Source organism: Dreissena polymorpha, chromosome 6 (assembly GCF_020536995.1).
Source record: "Dreissena polymorpha isolate Duluth1 chromosome 6, UMN_Dpol_1.0, whole genome shotgun sequence".
In the NCBI taxonomy this organism is placed as follows: Eukaryota; Metazoa; Mollusca; class Bivalvia; order Myida; family Dreissenidae; genus Dreissena; species Dreissena polymorpha.
Window position 1 is genome coordinate 47,226,921 of NC_068360.1, and position 10,675 is coordinate 47,237,595.

At 35.5% G+C, this 10,675-nt stretch overlaps 3 non-coding genes and 1 pseudogene across 3 annotated transcripts; all 4 read right to left on the reverse strand.

The window, feature by feature from the left end:
* Window positions 1-5,945: 5,945 nt before the first annotated feature.
* LOC127836708 (5S ribosomal RNA) lies at window positions 5,946-6,064 on the reverse strand. The gene has a single exon (XR_008028888.1). It is a non-coding gene; the product is annotated as a 5S ribosomal RNA (ribosomal RNA).
* Window positions 6,065-6,652: 588 nt separating this feature from the next.
* LOC127836728 (U2 spliceosomal RNA) lies at window positions 6,653-6,845 on the reverse strand. The gene has a single exon (XR_008028907.1). It is a non-coding gene; the product is annotated as a U2 spliceosomal RNA (small nuclear RNA).
* A 480-nt stretch (window positions 6,846-7,325) lies between these two features.
* LOC127836709 (5S ribosomal RNA) lies at window positions 7,326-7,444 on the reverse strand. Its single transcript, XR_008028889.1, has one exon. It is a non-coding gene; the product is annotated as a 5S ribosomal RNA (ribosomal RNA).
* A 589-nt stretch (window positions 7,445-8,033) lies between these two features.
* Window positions 8,034-8,215, reverse strand: LOC127836732 (U2 spliceosomal RNA; annotated as a pseudogene).
* Between the last annotated feature and the right edge of the window lie 2,460 nt (window positions 8,216-10,675).

A 10,675-nucleotide genomic window follows, 5' to 3' on the forward strand; every position in this document is an offset into this window, starting at 1 on the left:
AACTAAAAAGGTGTAATTATGACCAGTACTATCTGGTGTAAAATCAAAAAATCTTAACATTTTTTCTGAAAGTGTGATCTTTGAGTCAGAAGCTATGTTTAACAAATATAAAACAGTTTTATTAAGTGGGTTGAAAAAGGAACATTCAATAAATAAGTGGGAAACAGTTTCAATATTTTTACAGAAATAACAATTTTTAATTTTTGATATTCCTTTAAGATAAAGATAATAATTTACATAAGGTACATCATGAACTAAAGTGAAACAAATATTTCTATGACATGGGTCTATTGCTTTTGAAAATATGTTTGTAAAAGAAGTAGAAAAGTTAATTTGTGGAAAATTAACTTTACATTTAACAACTTTATCATCTACTGTTAAAAGCATACAATTGAATTGTTTGGCATTTATACACATAAAACTAATATCTTCTTTTATTTTTAAGATGGCATCTACAGCTTTAAGACAATTTTTATAAAATAAAGGCATACTTTCACTTTTGGGATATAAATTACTTTCAAAATTCTTGTTATATTTTCTTAATTTAAAACCAATCCAATATTTTGTAAAATAACTCCATGGTGCATTGTAATCTGAAATAAACTTTTGTACATGTGACAACAACAAAGAGTACCATTTATACAAAACATGTGGGACATTTAAACCTCCTTCCTTGAAAGGTAAGTATAATGTTTTCCTGTTAACAGGTTCAAAAGAAGAAGACCAAATAAATTTAAAACACAATTTTTGAAACATATTAATATATACATCTGGAAAATGTCCAGCACTTATATAGTACAGAATTTTTGAAAAAGCTAAAGAATTAAGGATTGTACTTTTTCCTTTAAACGACATTTTAAAGGATCTACATAAATTAATAACTTTTGTAAACTTTAAAAATAAGTTAGACCATATTTCATTATAATTAATATCATAGCCAAAATAATATCCCAAAACTTTACAATTTTTTACCCAAGATATACCAAAAGGATGATCAGACCTACTTTTCCATTTTCCCATAAAAACTCCATTGGATTTATTATAATTAACCTTTGAACCACTAACTGATTCAAAAAGTTTAACATCTTTAAAGAAATGAGAAATAGATACATCATCTATTAAAATTGCAGTATTATCATCAGCATAAGCTGAAATTTTGATTTCTAAAGGTGAACCTGGAACTTTTAAGCCTTTAATATTAATATTGTTTTGGACTTTTAAAATAAAAGGTTCTAAACATAGAACATATAATAAAGGACTGAGTGAACAGCCTTGTCTCACAGATCTTGACAAACGAAAAGGCTCAGATATATGGTTATTAACAATAACGGATGATTCAATATCTGTATATAGAACTTTAATAAAAGCAATAAACTTAGGTGAAAAATTAAAAGATTGCAAAACATTATACAAATATTTCCATGACACTCTGTCAAAGGCTTTTTCTTGGTCTAAATTAATGAAGCAAGCTGAAATATCTTTTTGATTAACATAATCAAAAATATTCCTTAATAAATGTACATTGTCAAATATAGTTCTACCTTTAATGGAACAAGTTTGACTATCAGAAATAATGGAAGGCAAAACATTTACTAATCTGTTAGTTAAAACTTTTGATACAATTTTCCTGTCTACATTTAATAAAGAAATGGGTCTATAATTTTTAACATCTGTACTATTATTTTTATCTTTACATAACAGAGTGATATAAGACAATTTTTGGGATGGTGACATATAACCAAGTTCAAAACATTTATCATAAATACATTTTAACAAATTACCAAATAAATCAAAGAATTTCAAATAAAACTCTACTGTTAAGCCATCACTACCTGGTGATTTATTTCTTTCCATGGCTTTTAAGGCTAACAAAATTTCTTCTTTATTTATATCTTGTGCTAAAATATCATTATCTTCATTAGACACTTTAGGAACATTATTTAAAAATACATCATTTAAGGAATTATCAATTGGTTCACATGTGTATAATTTTGAATAGAAATCATTAAAACTAGTTAAAATACTTTCTGAAGATTTACAATCCACACCATTATAATTAATATGACTAATAGTTTTCTTAAAACCCTTAGATTGCTCAATATTTGCAAAGCTAGAGGAAGGATTTTCATTACTGTTAAGTACATTTGTTTTACTTCTAACAATAAAGCCTTTGTGTAAATCACTTTCTAGTTTACTTATTTGTATTTTATAATCATGTTTTTCTTTTAAATCAGTGGAAATTTTATACAGATTTTTAAATAATTTAATTTCACAATATATTTCATTTCTTTTACTTTTACCATGATCAATACAAAATTCTTTAATTAACATTTTCATATTTTCCCAATATTCTAAAGTTACTTCATCTGTCCGTGACATGATTTGCCAATAATATTTAAAAGTTTCAATAAACTCACTATCCTCTAAAAAAGAATTATTAAATTTCCAATACGAATTACCAAACGTTAAAGTATCATCCATATTTAATTCTAATAATATTAAATCGTGGTCTGAAATAGTAAAAGGTATATTTATACAATTAACAACATTTTTCTGTAATAACTTAGTAATATAAAATCTATCTAATCTACAACCTATATAAGAATTGTCATCAGTTCCTAATTTTCTAAACCATGTAACACATTTTTCATTGGGATATAAATATCTATAAGCATCAAACAAACTAAATTTAGTTAAAAGTTGTGATAATATCTTTGACCCCACTAATCCCCTATCCATATTACCCCCAATTTTATCTAACCGAGTGTTTAAAACACAATTAAAATCTCCAACTAGAATAACATGTCTACTAGTGACTAAATATGTATTCAAATTTTCAAAGTATTCATTTCTTTCAATTTCAATATTGGGTGCATATACATTAACTACTCTAAGATTAACATTATGAACAGATAAATCAACATACAATAACCTCCCTTCTATATCTGTTTGAAAAGAATCTATATTTATAGTTTGATTTAAAACAATTATCGCCACCCCTTTAGATCTACCATCACCGAAACCCCATGCAATTTTATTTGTAAGGTTTAAAACTTGTTCAATTGACTTAGCAGTCATAAAATTATTAATATGGGTTTCTTGTAAGCATAATACATCAAAAGTGTTAACATTTAAGAAATTACGTAAAAATAACTGTCTATCATTTGTAATCAAACCATTTATATTCAAAGAACCTATTTTTAAATTAGCCATGAGATATTTTGTTTAAAACACTACACATACACAATCCAATACCTATAAAGAAAAATCATGGACATCGACTTCGATTCGATAGTGAAAAACACGTGGAGCTAAAGAAAGACAGTGAGACAATAATACCTGTAAAACAAAAAGCATGCAAATCAACTTCAATTCGATGTTCTGTACACTGCAGTGAGATTTATTTACGGGTATTAAATAAACGTTAAAATGAGAATAATCACAATTCATTTGCGGGTTTAATTTAACAATTTTTAAACAAATAAATGTGACAGTCCTACAAGTTATATGCTTATAATATGAAATAAAAACAATCAAAAAACTAATATGATGTTTAGACATTATAAACCTACATACACATATTTGGTAAAACCAATACCAGAATGCATACAAATCAATAAGAGCTCGTGTGAGCGGTTCACTGAGTCCACTGTCACACGAGCAGTAAAAACACGAGCAGATAGATAAAGACAGTTGAAATAAATGCACTACATGTGTAAACTTGAACATGTATAGAAACTGGTTTTGAGCAAAAGATAAACAATAAGACTGAAAGTTATGTAAAAGGGAGTTAATTATTAAAGGGTAGTAAAGCATTATAATTTTGTTGTTTATACTAATAAACTGTAATTTACACAATACATTAATTAATATTAATTTGATATTTATATTTTTTGTTTTAGGTAAATACAATGGACATAGAAGAACTACACAGGTGGGTAGCATATAGGTAAGTAAAAAGGTAAGAATATTATATTTATATGATTCGATTACTTCGATATACAATAAAAGAAACTACAGATGGTAAATATATACAAGGTAAGTATATTTATACTACACACAATGTTTGTTTTTGGTATTTTATATTTTTTACTTTTTATTTTCATTATTGTTTTATGCATTATTTAAATATATATATATTAAAAAGACTCCGAGTGCGGAGACATCGTATCCAGCAAAGAGTCCATAAAACTGTCTCCTGATAACATACCAGTCAGTCCTGTATGTTCAGGCGATGAAGGCGTTGCCGGCGCCCTCCGGACCTTGTTCCTTGATAATTGGGAAACATCCCTCTCCCCCGATCTCGAACGAGCTCTTCGCTCACCCCGAATGTCTGGCCTGTCTGTTTCCATATTGGGGTCCTCGCACTGGGCATCCAGCTGCGTCGAGGGTGGTGTCACCGGCTGCGCCGACTTTTGCGCCACCGGCGGTACCTCCCCCTTCGCACCGGACTGCTTTGCTGTAACCTTTCCAACCGGCTGCGCAGGTTGGTTCGCAACCGTTTTCTTTTCCATGATCCCTGGTTTTGACGACTTTGGGGTAAGAGACCGGCCCCTCCCGCGGCCCTCCGACTGCACAGGTTTCTGCGCCACCTTGGTCACTCCTTGCACCACCGTCTGAGTCTGTTCCTGGATAACTTCTTCCGGCTGCGCACCTTTTGGCGCTGCCGGAAGATCGTTTAAGGCCTGAGTGTCCGTAACAGCTGGGCATGCTGCCGGAAGTTGAGCCTGGTCGACTGGCTCCTGCACTTTTTCGGCGGAAAAAGGATTCCGAGCGCCAGTATCCCTGTCCGGGCATTCCCTCCTGATGTGCCCGACGGTATGGCACCTCAGACACAGGGGGGGACGCCCGTACATAGTCATCAGCGCCCTGGCACCGCATGCAAAGCTTAATAAATGTGGCACATAAGCCAACTTCTCCTCCTCCATCTCAATCAAAACTCTACGAACTCCAGTTGCAATTTCCACACCGTCAAACTCAAAATGTTCGTCCGTGACTCTTAGAACCTTTCCAAACTTTGTAAAGATCTCACTAAGCTTCCCAGTGTTGAAATAGATAGGTAGCCAGTGGATTTTGAGCATGACCCGTTTCAAGGACAAATTAGAGACTTCAACAGTCTTGCCCCCAACCTCCAAAACTCCATCAAAGTCCGACAACTTCCTTAGACAGTCCCGAAATTTGAACAAAACCTCCACCGACTGGTTCGACTGACCTTTATTTATGCGTTCTATATCCTCTGGAAGAATCCCAGTTTGTATAAGAGCCCTCACGGTCTCAAATGACGACAGTCCTTCTTTGCAAAAGAGCCTGACCGATCTTTGTAGAACCTCTGACACAACTGCATTTCCCTCTATCGCTGGAAGCTTAACTTCAATCATTTTCAGAAAAAGAAAACAAAACACGCAATATGACTACTGTTACCGCTTACAGTTAATTTGATCTTAGCCAAAAGGCCGAGAAGCGATACCGTCGTCATTCCTGGAAAGCATTACGTACGAAACAACTACATTCGCCCCACGTTTAGCCACGCACACGCGAAATGTAAGGTGCGCGCCCGTCGTTCGTCACAATGGCGCGCGTTCGTAATTTGGAACGTTTTCTCGCACTCAGATTTCGCGTCCGCGCGTCAGAAACAACACAGAACATAATTGCGCGTGTTTCGTACGTACTTCCGGTTTGAAACGTTTTCCGACGTCGACTTTCAGCCCATCAAATGGCTGTTGCGTGCGTTTAGTCCTGTCGCGCTATAGCAGAGTTACGTGGCGCGAAGCATTCAAATTATACTTTTTGCACGTCTTCTAGTGAGTGTGTCTTCTTCTGTCGCGATGCACTCTTGCTTCCACGAGTAAACTAGAAATAACAAAAGAAACATCATATAATCGCTCCATACCTGCGTATTCGGTGCGGAATACAGCAGCACAAACGAAAAATAAAAGTGAAACAAAAGTCTACAGCACCCGGTATTCCCAGGCGGTCACCCATCCAAGTACTAACCGGGCTCGACGTTGCTTAACTTCGGTGATCGGACGAGAACCGGTGTTTTCAACGTGATATGGCCGTAGACACAAAGTAAGCGAAATTGTTGCATTATATACGGAGAGCAGCGCGCGTGTGTCTATTTTTAGATCTAGGCAAAACCACACAATAAAACCATTTGTTAAGTTAGTATTGAAAATAATGATCGAAGCCATCAGATTATCTCTAAAACCGTATAACATATTTGTAAGTATTATGCTATTTACAATATGTATAGAATAATTATAGTACATGTTATATAAATATTAGGCATAACTAGTGTACATAATAGCCATCGGCATTAGCTTTGTACACGTATTTCTGTATTGCTTTGGTCACATTTTTACTGCCAAACATTTTCTGCAGAAACCGTTCACACAATACTCGACATTTTGTTACGTGATTTTCTTATGAACGAACGCGATTTGAGTGCCTACCTGCTGCAACGGTCGGTCGGTCACACGAGCGAATCGGCGGTGCTCGTGCGTGTCTGTCTCATCGGCTGTCGTCCGCAAGCGGATTACCACGTGTCCGGAGGAGACCGCTGTTCCTGTCTGACTCAACGCTGGTCGGCTTGCTGTGGACACTCGGCATCGGGGCGCTGCCTGAAACGTTCAGTGGTTTATTACTGGTTTTGGTTAAGTGGGCCGATCCCGGAGGTACTGCAATACCGGGCCAACCCGTGACGAGAGCGGAGCAAGCCCCTGACATCTCATCTGTGTCCAAAAATCAGTTTAATATCGAAGTCCCCCAATGGGGGACGTATCAGATATTAAGCTGATAAGAACAGATACTACACTTTGATCTTAGCCAAAAGGCCGAGAAGCGATACCGTCGTCATTCCTGGAAAGCATTACGTACGAAACAACTACATTCGCCCCACGTTTAGCCACGCACACGCGAAATGTAAGGTGCGCGCCCGTCGTTCGTCACAATGGCGCGCGTTCGTAATTTGGAACGTTTTCTCGCACTCAGATTTCGCGTCCGCGCGTCAGAAACAACACAGAACATAATTGCGCGTGTTTCGTACGTACTTCCGGTTTGAAACGTTTTCCGACGTCGACTTTCAGCCCATCGAATGGCTGCTGCGTGCGTTTAGTCCTGTCGCGCTATAGCAGAGTTACGTGGCGCGAAGCATTCAAATTATACTTTTTGCACGTCTTCTAGTGAGTGTGTCTTCTTCTGTCGCGATGCACTCTTGCTTCCACGAGTAAACTAGAAATAACAAAAGAAACATCATATAATCGCTCCATACCTGCGTATTCGGTGCGGAATACAGCAGCACAAACGAAAAATAAAAGTGAAACAAAAGTCTACAGCACCCGGTATTCCCAGGCGGTCACCCATCCAAGTACTAACCGGGCTCGACGTTGCTTAACTTCGGTGATCGGACGAGAACCGGTGTTTTCAACGTGATATGGCCGTAGACACAAAGTAAGCGAAATCGTTGCATTATATACGGAGAGCAGCGCGCGTGTGTCTATTTTTAGATCTAGGCAAAACCACAAAATAAAACCATTTGTTAAGTTAGTATTGAAAATAATGATCGAAGCCATCAGATTATCTCTAAAACCGTATAACATATTTGTAAGTATTATGCTATTTACAATATGTATAGAATAATTATAGTACATGTTATATAAATATTAGGCATAACTAGTGTACATAATAGCCATCGGCATTAGCTTTGTACACGTATTTCTGTATTGCTTTGGTCACATTTTTACTGCCAAACATTTTCTGCAGAAACCGTTCACACAATACTCGACATTTTGTTACGTGATTTTCTTATGAACGAACGCGATTTGAGTGCCTACCTGCTGCAACGGTCGGTCGGTCACACGAGCGAATCGGCGGTGCTCGTGCGTGTCTGTCTCATCGGCTGTCGTCCGCAAGCGGATTACCACGTGTCCGGAGGAGACCGCTGTTCCTGTCTGACTCAACGCTGGTCGGCTTGCTGTGGACACTCGGCATCGGGGCGCTGCCTGAAACGTTCAGTGGTTTATTACTGGTTTTGGTTAAGTGGGGCCGATCCCGGAGGTACTGCAATACCGGGCCAACCCGTGACGAGAGCGGAGCAAGCCCCTGACATCTCATCTGTGTCCAAAAATCAGTTTAATATCGAAGTCCCCCAATGGGGGACGTATCAGATATTAAGCTGATAAGAACAGATACTTTTTTCTTTTTCATAAAACTTTATTCAGTCAGACGTAAACTGGACAGTATAGCTGACCAGGACCCGATAAAGAAACTAATTTGAAACAAGACTTTAACACGGATATAAAAACACAATGATAATTAAAAGCACTATAAAACTTCAGTCTTTCACGTCTGCACGTATAGCATTTAACAGTCTTTCACGTCTGCACGTATAATATCACAGTTGTTATACAATCACACAATATCACATGTATAAATATATCACAGTCTTGAAATAACTTAAATGAAATCGGGTACAGTTAGTAAATCAATGAATTAATAATAGGTGAAATAATAGAACGTTTTTGAAATAAAAATGTCACGTCCTTAAATCTAAGTGAAAAATAATAAGTAATATAAAATATGAAAATAAATAAACAGTGAAAAGGAAGCGCCAACAGGTGGTGGCATCCCCCGAATGACGAGGCTCGGGCCTCCCCATCCGGAAAAGGCCACCAACCGTCCGCGGACTTCCGTAGTCTACGGCAGAGCTGGGTTCGGAGTCGTCGGCGAGATCGTGGTGGACAAACCACAAACTCCCTTCGGGCCCCGAAACCGAGCACAGCCTGGTACACGTGACATATAAAACAGTGAAATCATTTATAAATGGCACTTATTAAATTTTTAAATTATTCATTGATCAAAGAAAAGTTAGTATGTCGCTCTATATAACCGACATGAATGATTATGAGGCAATGGTATTGATGAAATACATAGTGATGCAGTATGAGTGATAATGAAATTAATGCATGAAATGATATGAATCCCAATACTGGGTTACATAAAATAGTATGAAAATGTGACTGAAATGAAAACTATATAGAACGACCATGAGAAAGGATGATGGCATATACAACATACAACTACATAAAGAAAGAAAACACGTCTAACACAATACAACAATTATCTCCCCTCTGCCCGCAGGATGACAACCCCGGTGTCCTACACGTAAACCGGCCGGCTATCGTCATCCTGAAAGCAGAAAGAAAAGAACAACAGCAAAAAGAAATATCAGCTTACATTACACTACCAAAATAAATACGTAAACATAATAAACCCGATAACTACTCAACACAGCACGCAATGAAGCGCGGCCTACCTACAAAGACAAATGAAACGCCAAACACAGCATCAAATCTGTACAACAGACGGCACATTTTGAGGTTGAAATTAAATAAATTTAAACCATTAGTTATAACATACAGACAATAAATATGTACTTTATACAATTACAAAACAAAGCAAACGAGTAATAAGACATTTACATGTGTTAAACCCACTACCGTATGATTGGTAAAACCAATTACAACTGGCATATAAATCAATTAATCGACGGTTTTCGCGGCTCAGTGCATATCACCTATCCACTATAGAAATATGGACAAAGAACTAGGAACAGTATAAATACATGTACTATGTGTGTACACTTTTTATAAATACATGAACAAAAAGAAAGAAAACATTATGGTAAAGGGAGTTAACGTAGTTTAAATTTATTGACATAGAATTCAACAAAACTATCTGCACCATAAACCAGTTCATTATCAACAGGGGAGATAATATCATATAATCCCCATGATTCAACAAATTGATAGTAATTCAATCTTTTAAAATCAACATAAATTCTAAATCTAAGTAAAGACAAAAACATGGTTAGACTATCAATAATTGTAAACTTCTTTTATTATGTTTTGTCTGATTTCTTATGTTCCAAATAACAAATCTTGAAATTGATAAAATAACTAAAAAGGTGTAATTATGACCAGTACTATCTGGTGTAAAATCAAAAAATCTAAACATTTTTTCTGAAAGTGTGATCTTGGAGTCAGACGCTATGTTTAACAAGTATAAAACAGTCTTATTAAGTGGGTTGAAAAAGGAACATTCAATAAATAAGTGGGAAACAGTTTCAATATTTTTACAAAAATAACAGTTTTTAATTTTTGATATTCCTTTAAGATAAAGATAATAATTTACATAAGGTACATCATGAACTAAAGTGAAACAAATATTTCTATGACATGGGTCTATTGCTTTTGAAAATATGTTTGCAAACGAAGTAGAAAAGTTAATTTGTGGAAAATTAACTTTACATTTAACAACTTTATCATCTACTGTTAAAAGCATGCAATAGAATTGTTTGGCATTTATACACATAAAACTAATATCTTCTTTTATTTTTAAGATAGCATCTACAGCTTTAATACAATTTTTATAAAATAAAGGCATACTTTCACTTTTGGGGTATAAATTACTTTCAAACTTTTGATTATATTTTCTTAGTTTAAAACCAATCCAATATTTTGTAAAATAACTCCATGGTGCATTATAATCTGAAATAAACTTTTGTACATGTGACAACAACAAAGAGTACCATTTATACAAAACATGTGGGACATTTAAACCTCCTTCCTTGAAAGGCAAGTATAATGTTTTCCTGTTAACAGGTTCAAAAGAAGAA